The sequence below is a fragment of the Pteropus medius genome, unplaced genomic scaffold (genome assembly GCF_902729225.1).
Source record: "Pteropus medius unplaced genomic scaffold, Ma_sr-lr_union100, whole genome shotgun sequence".
NCBI lineage: Eukaryota > Metazoa > Chordata > Mammalia > Chiroptera > Pteropodidae > Pteropus > Pteropus medius.
The window spans coordinates 33,453,118-33,460,682 of NW_024340696.1; the positions used below are offsets into that span (position 1 = coordinate 33,453,118).

A 7,565-nucleotide genomic window follows, 5' to 3' on the forward strand; every position below is an offset into this window, starting at 1 on the left:
CCATCCCAATTAGTTCCTGTTATAATTAATAAGATTTATCTATTGCAGTATTTTACAAAGTTTTCCATCAAAACACCCCAATGGCAGAGAAACTAAACAGTACAGATTGAGTGGCTGAGCCAAGATGCCCATCAGAAGTCAAAACTTTCTCCAGAGCTTCATGTTTTAACTTAAACTTTCATGCAAATTTTGCACTACTTGCTTTATGTCCATATTATCTTCTCTCCAAATCTTTATAAAATTGACACTCCTTGCAAAAGAGCCCTGTTTGTTTCGTGGTTTCTAGTACTCCCTGGCACAGTGACAGGCATCCCAAGTCCATAAAGTGCAGATGTTAGGGAACTCTGACATGATTTTGTGATTGTGTAGGGCTTCAACTCTTTTTTTAGTGTGTTAGACCTACAGTTTTCTCTAAGAAAGACCAATGATACTTGATGTTTAATAATTTATATTCACTGGATATTAATAATCACAATACCCAAGTTGTGAAGATTTTGAGAAAGATCTAGTCTTTGACAGCTGAGGATGCTCAGGCTCAGAGGAGTGAAGTAACTGTCAGTTCACACACGTAGGAAGTGGTAGAACTAGAACTTGCCAATCTGCCTTTCTCTCCAAATGGAGACATTGCTTTATACCAGGGTGCCAATCATGCGGCAAATGTAAGTGGCGCCCCCCAACAATTCAAATCATCCCTGCTTAGACCTGCCAAGTGTCAGAACTGAGCCACTGCCTGGTCAGTCATACTCCTACTGGCTGCTCCCTTGGACGCAAATCCTGGTTGAAGCCTTTAGATTTCACCCTGTAGGGGCTTGATCATTCTTCAATGAAAGACTAGTTTCCCTCTAAGCCTTGAGGAAGGGAGTGAGAATTTCATTCCAGTTGGGAACCCAAGAAGGAATAACTGAAACGAATGACCTGAAAAGAAAGCAACTGGTACTCTGCTTTCTGGCATACACACACGGTCCCACGTGAACATACTGCTTCTATCGCAGTTGATTTTTTTTTTTTTTAATTTTTTTTTTTAGGCCAGGCAACCCATGGTTGACCTCACAGATTGCAAGGACCTTGTCAGTTTACAATCCCTTATTTTTTAGGCCTACAACACCTGGTGTTCCTGGTGTTCCTATCCAGGCCCGACCCTGTTTAGCTTCCGAGATCAGACAGGATCAGGCTTGTTCAGGGTAGCATGGCCGTAGACAGAGCTGATAATTTCATCCAGAAGCATTCTTAGTTTTTACACAGAATTGCTCAGAATTTATAAACTTTAAAGAATTTTTCCTCACAGACTATATAAATTTTTATTACGCAATATATGCAACAGCAGGAAGATATAGACTCATCTTCTTTTGATGTATCGGCTTTCTGCTAATGCCTTTGCAAAGGGGCTCATAAGTCTTCTCAAATCTCTGCTTGGTTGCACCTGTGAGCCTCTTTCCTTTCTTCAGGAGGGAGGAGGTTCATGGATGTCCTGGTTTTAGAAGGCAAAGGTGTCTTCAAGGCCAATGCACAGAAAACTTCCTCTGAAGAAGTCCCTTTTCTCTATAGTTGTTTACTATGTCCCTTCATCAAATAATTGTCTGGTGTTGAGGCTGTAGCCAAAAATCCTGGTTTCCTTATTATAAAACAGCCATGGAAGGGAGAAGGGGGCCTGTTGATGTTTAACTCTTTCATGTATTTTGTGTACTGGCTGTGTAGATTTCACCAACCCTGAGAAACTGGATAATAATAATTTTTTTAAAGCTCTACTTTGCCAGACATCATGGCTATTTTGTCACTCATCATTTAGTTAATTAGATATTTTGCTCTTAGCTAAATTTGCTTAAATAAATATGGACGCAAATGAAATAACTACCATCTTTACAAGTCAACCAGAAACTCAATGTTTTTTCATTATATAATTGTGTAGTAAACATTAAAACTTGGATTCTTGCCAGCTTATCAGTCTGAAACTTCAAGGAATGGTAGAAGTGCCCAAAAGCAGTTTTATGAGAATAAACTTCATGGAACTGGTATCATACCACTAATAATAGTGGATTATCTTAAAATTTTGATTCAAGAACATCACTAGCACTATGTCTGAGCTCTGAGACTGCCTTTATTCTACATGGTATTTGCACAGGGAAGAGCTACTATGATGCATTTCCCTATCTTTTTCTCTCAAAGGCAAGATGTTGTTCTAATATTCTCTATAGGCTTTCATAAAACACTATTTCTAGGAATCCAATACACAGGATTTGATTTAATAGCCATTATTCAACTTTCAAAACAGTCACTGAAAATTGCCTTTATTCTTATCCCAATCTAACTTGGTTTCAGAAAAATATTTACTATTATAGCCACTCTTTCCCACCTATTCTCTACTGACAACACAAACCCCTACAACCCTTCCTCGACCCTCCAGTGTTAGGTCATTGTTATTCAGGCTTATAGTACTCACTTCTGCTTTTGGATTTATCATCTACTTTAAAAAAAAAAATCACAAATGCACTGGAAATAATGCCATCTGAATAGACAAAAAAAAAAAAATCCATGTATTTTATGAAAAGTAGCTCATGATAATTATTCACTTGGAAATGTGATGAAATTCCCAAATAAGATCCCTGTGTTAAAGGTTATGTATATTTTGAATTGTAATTGATCTCAACAGATTATTTTTTACAAAGATTACTTCCTCTAAATGGTGTATAAACTCATTAGCAATATTTGTAGATACCTGTTTCAAAACAGTCATCAGCATTTATCCTCAGTATTTACAATTTTGCCAGATGATGGGTGAAAAACCGTCTCATTGTTTCGATTTCCACTTTTCTACTAGTGAGGTTGAGCATTTAAATATATTTGCAAGCCTTTGCATTTCCTCTTCTGTTTACATCCGTTAATATACTTCATTCTTTGTCTTTTCTAAAAATCAATTTATAGGATTTCTTTGTATTGTAGGGATATTATATCTATTTTTTCAGTTATGTTATTTTCTCCCTGACCATGCTTTTTCTTGTGGTTTGGTTTATGTCTTTTGCCTTATAGTCAAATCAGCTATATATAATGTGTACTTTTTAAATATAAAGTACACATTATATACATGTGTATGTATATCTACACTGATATATTTTTTACTGTGTATATGTGTGTATTTATATAATACATGTGTATATATGCAAAAAATAGAGTGTATATATAAGATATATCTGTGTCTATGGATGATATATCTATCTATCTATCTAATCTTAGTAACCTATGTTTCAGTATTCTGTTACTTAGAAGTTATCTGTGTAACTCGTATCGATTAGTTAACCTGATTTAATATTATTTCCAATATTAACTTTAACTGTTAAAGTTAACTAAGGATCTTGGAAATTCTATTTAAAATGATACTACAGAGTATAATTAATGTTCACATAAAAAGTTCATCAGAATTTACATAGTTCCACATTTTGAACTTATAATTTTACATTTATCCTAATTTTAAACATTATGTGAGAATACTCTTAATCTGATTAATAACCCAAAACAAGAATTTCAGGAATTTCAGATTAATTAGTCTGTATGAGAAGACAAATCCAGGGAATGAACTAACAGATTTGTTAAAAACCCGAACCGTCAAACAAGAATCATTTACCCAACGATTTTGGATTCTTGTTTAAAAATGCTTACGACTTAGCAGTTTCTGTGAGAAAGTGATCTGTTTTTCCTTAAAAAGCTAGTACATAGTTCGGTTCTTTTACTTTCTGAGAATTCTAGGAATATTAGACTTATATAAGTCTATATTTAGCCTCTATAAACCTATCAGAATAAAGCTCCTTTATTTAAGAGATTTTATAATAATCGAAGTCAGGTGTTGGCCAACTTCTTATATAAATGATGAAACAGTATATTTTAGACTTTGTAGCCTTTGTGACCTCTGTTGCAACTACTCAACTCTGCCATAGATAATACATAAATTAATAAATGTAGCTATGATCCAATAAAATTTAAACAAACTTGTAGCAGCCTCCTGGTTAATAATGTAGCATATAAGGAGGTTGGAAGTTGTCGATCTATCACAAAAACAAGTAAAAAGCTGGTTAAACTGAAAAATCGACAACTCCTCTTAGTTCCATAAAAGAAGTGAGATCACAAGGCAAACTTCTACTCCCCAAATTAAGACACACAGGAGAATACAGAGAATTACAACTTACTGGAACAGAAACCTCCATGGGAACTACTGCTGTGATAGGAAAACCTAAACCGTAATTCATGAATTGCTGGAGGCTGAGAATTAAAAAATCTGAGGGGCCGAGACACAGGAGAGAGAGCCAATTTACGTGAGTTTTACCTTTAGAAACTGAACCAGGCTCACAAGTGAATATTGGAGAAAAATCACCTCATGCTTCTGCTAATGGGAGGGGAAAGGAACCATTTTGATATATGCCAGAGCATTCCGTTCTTCTTAACAAGCCCTTCCTTCAAAAGGAACTATTTTACTGGATCCCAAATTACTGGAATTTTATCAGAGCCTAACCAACGAAGGGAAAGGAAAATACTCAAATCCAGCCCACTCTACAATCCTGTCCTACATAAGGGGGTCGGTGGGTAAATGACAAGCACTTGTGAAGTTCACAGTTCAGAAGCAAAGCTCACTAAATAACTGAGACTTAATCATAAGACTAAGGAACAATTCCCAGCAATGAACAAGTGAAATTGAAATGAAAAACACAACACCGTTACATATATATAATGGAATATTACTCATCCATAAGAAGAGATGAAAAACTGCCATTTGCAACAACATGGATGGACCTTGAAATAATCATACTAAGTGAAATAAGCCAGACAGAAAAAGTTGAAAATCACATGATATCACTTATATGTGGGATATAAACCTAAAAGCAAGAAATGAACAGGACAAACAAACAGAAACTCATGGACATGGACAATAGACTAGTTACCAGAGGGGAGGGGGAAGGGAGGGAAAATTTAAATCATTTCTTCAATTAAAAAATTAATTAATTGATTGATTGATTTAAAAAAACACGGCATCATTACATTTAATTCCATGGACACTCAGGCTTATAGGGATTAGACACATACTCATAAAGTGACATGATCAATAACAGGAAATGTTGGGAGTAAGAAACCACTCTGAGGAGGCAGAGAGAAATCTTAAATGGAGGAACTTGAGATGTTTAGGCAGAGAGATGAGATTTAAGCAGGACATGGAATTTATATGAGAAGGAGATAAGATTAAGGAATGCTCTAAATGTCAGGTTTGAGTTTCAGTCAAATCCTGAAAGCAGTGGAATTTCCTTAGAGATAATAATGTGGTGAAAAGAATGATTTGAGAGTCTCAGAAAGGACAAAAACTAATATTTTATTCTCTGTTTCAAAAAGTTAAATTACTGGTATGCTCCACAGAAGCTACAACTTGATTTTTAATCTTAAGTCTTTGTCAGATGGGTAGGTTTAAGTGTGGGGTTTTGTCAGAAAGGGTACTAACTCTAACAGGGCGTTAGGGTAATCTTTGATGACCAGGTAGCCTGTCAACATCAAACAATGATTTTCCCAGTAAGGTAAAGTTTAATATTCCCAGAGAGAGTACAGTTTTAAATAGAGTGAGTGGCCTAGGAAAGCCTCAGTGACTTTTGAGTTTAGACCTGAAAGATGTGAGGGAATAGGCGTGTGGACATGTGAGAAAAACTGTCTTTTTCCAGGGGAAGTATAGCTTTACTCAGTTTTTGCCAACAAGTTAAATATCTATAGCTTTTACTTAAGCTATAGATATTTAACTTATAAAAAAATATTGACATTCTCATAAATGCCAGATTTATTGAGTACCTTTTGTGATATAAAGCACTGAGATACAAATAAATACAAGAAATGGTGTCAAGTTTACACTCAAGTTAGGGATAGCTACTAAAAATTAACACAAGCTAATATATAAATGCTAGTGAATGGCAGAGACTTTATTTAAGAAGGAAAATATTCCTGAGGAGCATATGTTCTGAGTAAGAAAGGAAGTAACCTCTCAGCTGGGCCTTGAGAAAATACTTAGATTTTGTATTACTATGAACAAACAGTACAGTGATATGCATGCATGTGCAGTGTGAGTGTGTGTGTGTGTGTGTGTGTGTGTGTAATCTCCCATGGCAGCATCTCAATTAGACTAGATTGAACAATAGCATTGAGTAGAGTATTGGGAACAGTAAATACAATAGATAAGTTCGAGAAATGAGGGAGGATAAAGGCCTGGGCAACTGTCTGGTTATCTATTGCTTTGTCGTCTACCCCAAACCACAGTGTTTTAAAACAATGGCCTATGTGTCGACTTGGTTCAGTTGGGCAGTTCTGCCTTGGTGTCCATCTTACTTAATATGTTGAGGTCAGATAGTGGCTGGGACCTAAAGGCTTCTTTGTCATACATCTGGTGCCTGGTTTGTGATGGTTGGAATGAAAGCAGGTTAGTCATGTGTCTTTATGAGATCTTTACAAATGGCTAGATTGGAATTCCTTATTTAATAGGGGCCTAGCATAGTCTGACTTCTTACAGGTAGCCAACTTTCCTCAGTGTGTGTTCCCAGAGACCTATCCGGGGCCAAAGATGTGAGGCTTCTTGTGACCTAACTTAGGAAATAAGACAGTGTTCCTTTTGCTACATTCTTCTGGTCTGAGAAGTCAGGGTCTGCCCAAAATCAAGGAAATGAAGAAATAGACTATATCTTTTAAGGAGAAAATGGCTTATGCAGGGTTGGATTGATTGATATCAGCGGCCAACTTGAAGACAAGCTACTGAACCACCTTATATTTTTTCCTGTCTTATACCCTTTCACCCCAAAATTAGTATTTAACTGAGTATTCATTTTCATTATAGTTGGATCTTGATTATATTATTCCTTAGACTAAAAAAAATCCATTGATATATACCTTGGTTTTGCTCTGCCAGCAAACTGATTCTTTTGTTTTCATCTACCTACAATATTTGTCAATTATAATTTCTGCTAGTAATTCTCTTATCTATCAGAAATTGGAGGTGTTTCAGTCTACAGCCATGTCACCCTGAACAAGCCCGATTCCATCTGATCTCAGAAGCTAAGCAGGGTCGGGCCTGGTTAGCACTTGGATGGGAGACCACCTAGGAAGACCAGGTGCTGTAGGCATAAAAAAAAAGAAAAGAAAAGAAAGGAAGAAATTGGAGGTGTTTCTCAGGAATTTCTTGAGCTCAGAATTCTAGTAAGGAGCCTTGGCTATTTTTTTTTCTACATGATTATATTTCAAGAAATGACCGTAACTGAAATGGTACAAAAATTGGAGTTTGGGGGTTTTTTGTGCTTCAGCCATATGGGTGCTGTGCTTGCCTAGGTCTTACTTCAAGGATGCCTATTTACTTGGATATGTGTGATTATCTTCAATGATGGAACCTGTTCCATAGGTGCCATGCTGGGAACCTTGCTGTAGAGTAGTATTTTCAAAACATGGTCTGTGGACCAACTGTGGATGAGTTATTGGGGATGCCTATAAAAAACACAGATTCGCAGTCAAGGGAAGACGGTGGACTAGGTAAAAGCAGGGTTCTTCTCCTACCCGGAAATTAC

At 36.3% G+C, this 7,565-nt stretch overlaps 1 pseudogene; it reads left to right on the top strand.

The window, feature by feature from the left end:
* Positions 1–7,011: 7,011 nt before the first annotated feature.
* Positions 7,012–7,130, top strand: LOC120610870 (uncharacterized; annotated as a pseudogene).
* The last annotated feature ends 435 nt before the right edge of the window (positions 7,131–7,565 follow it).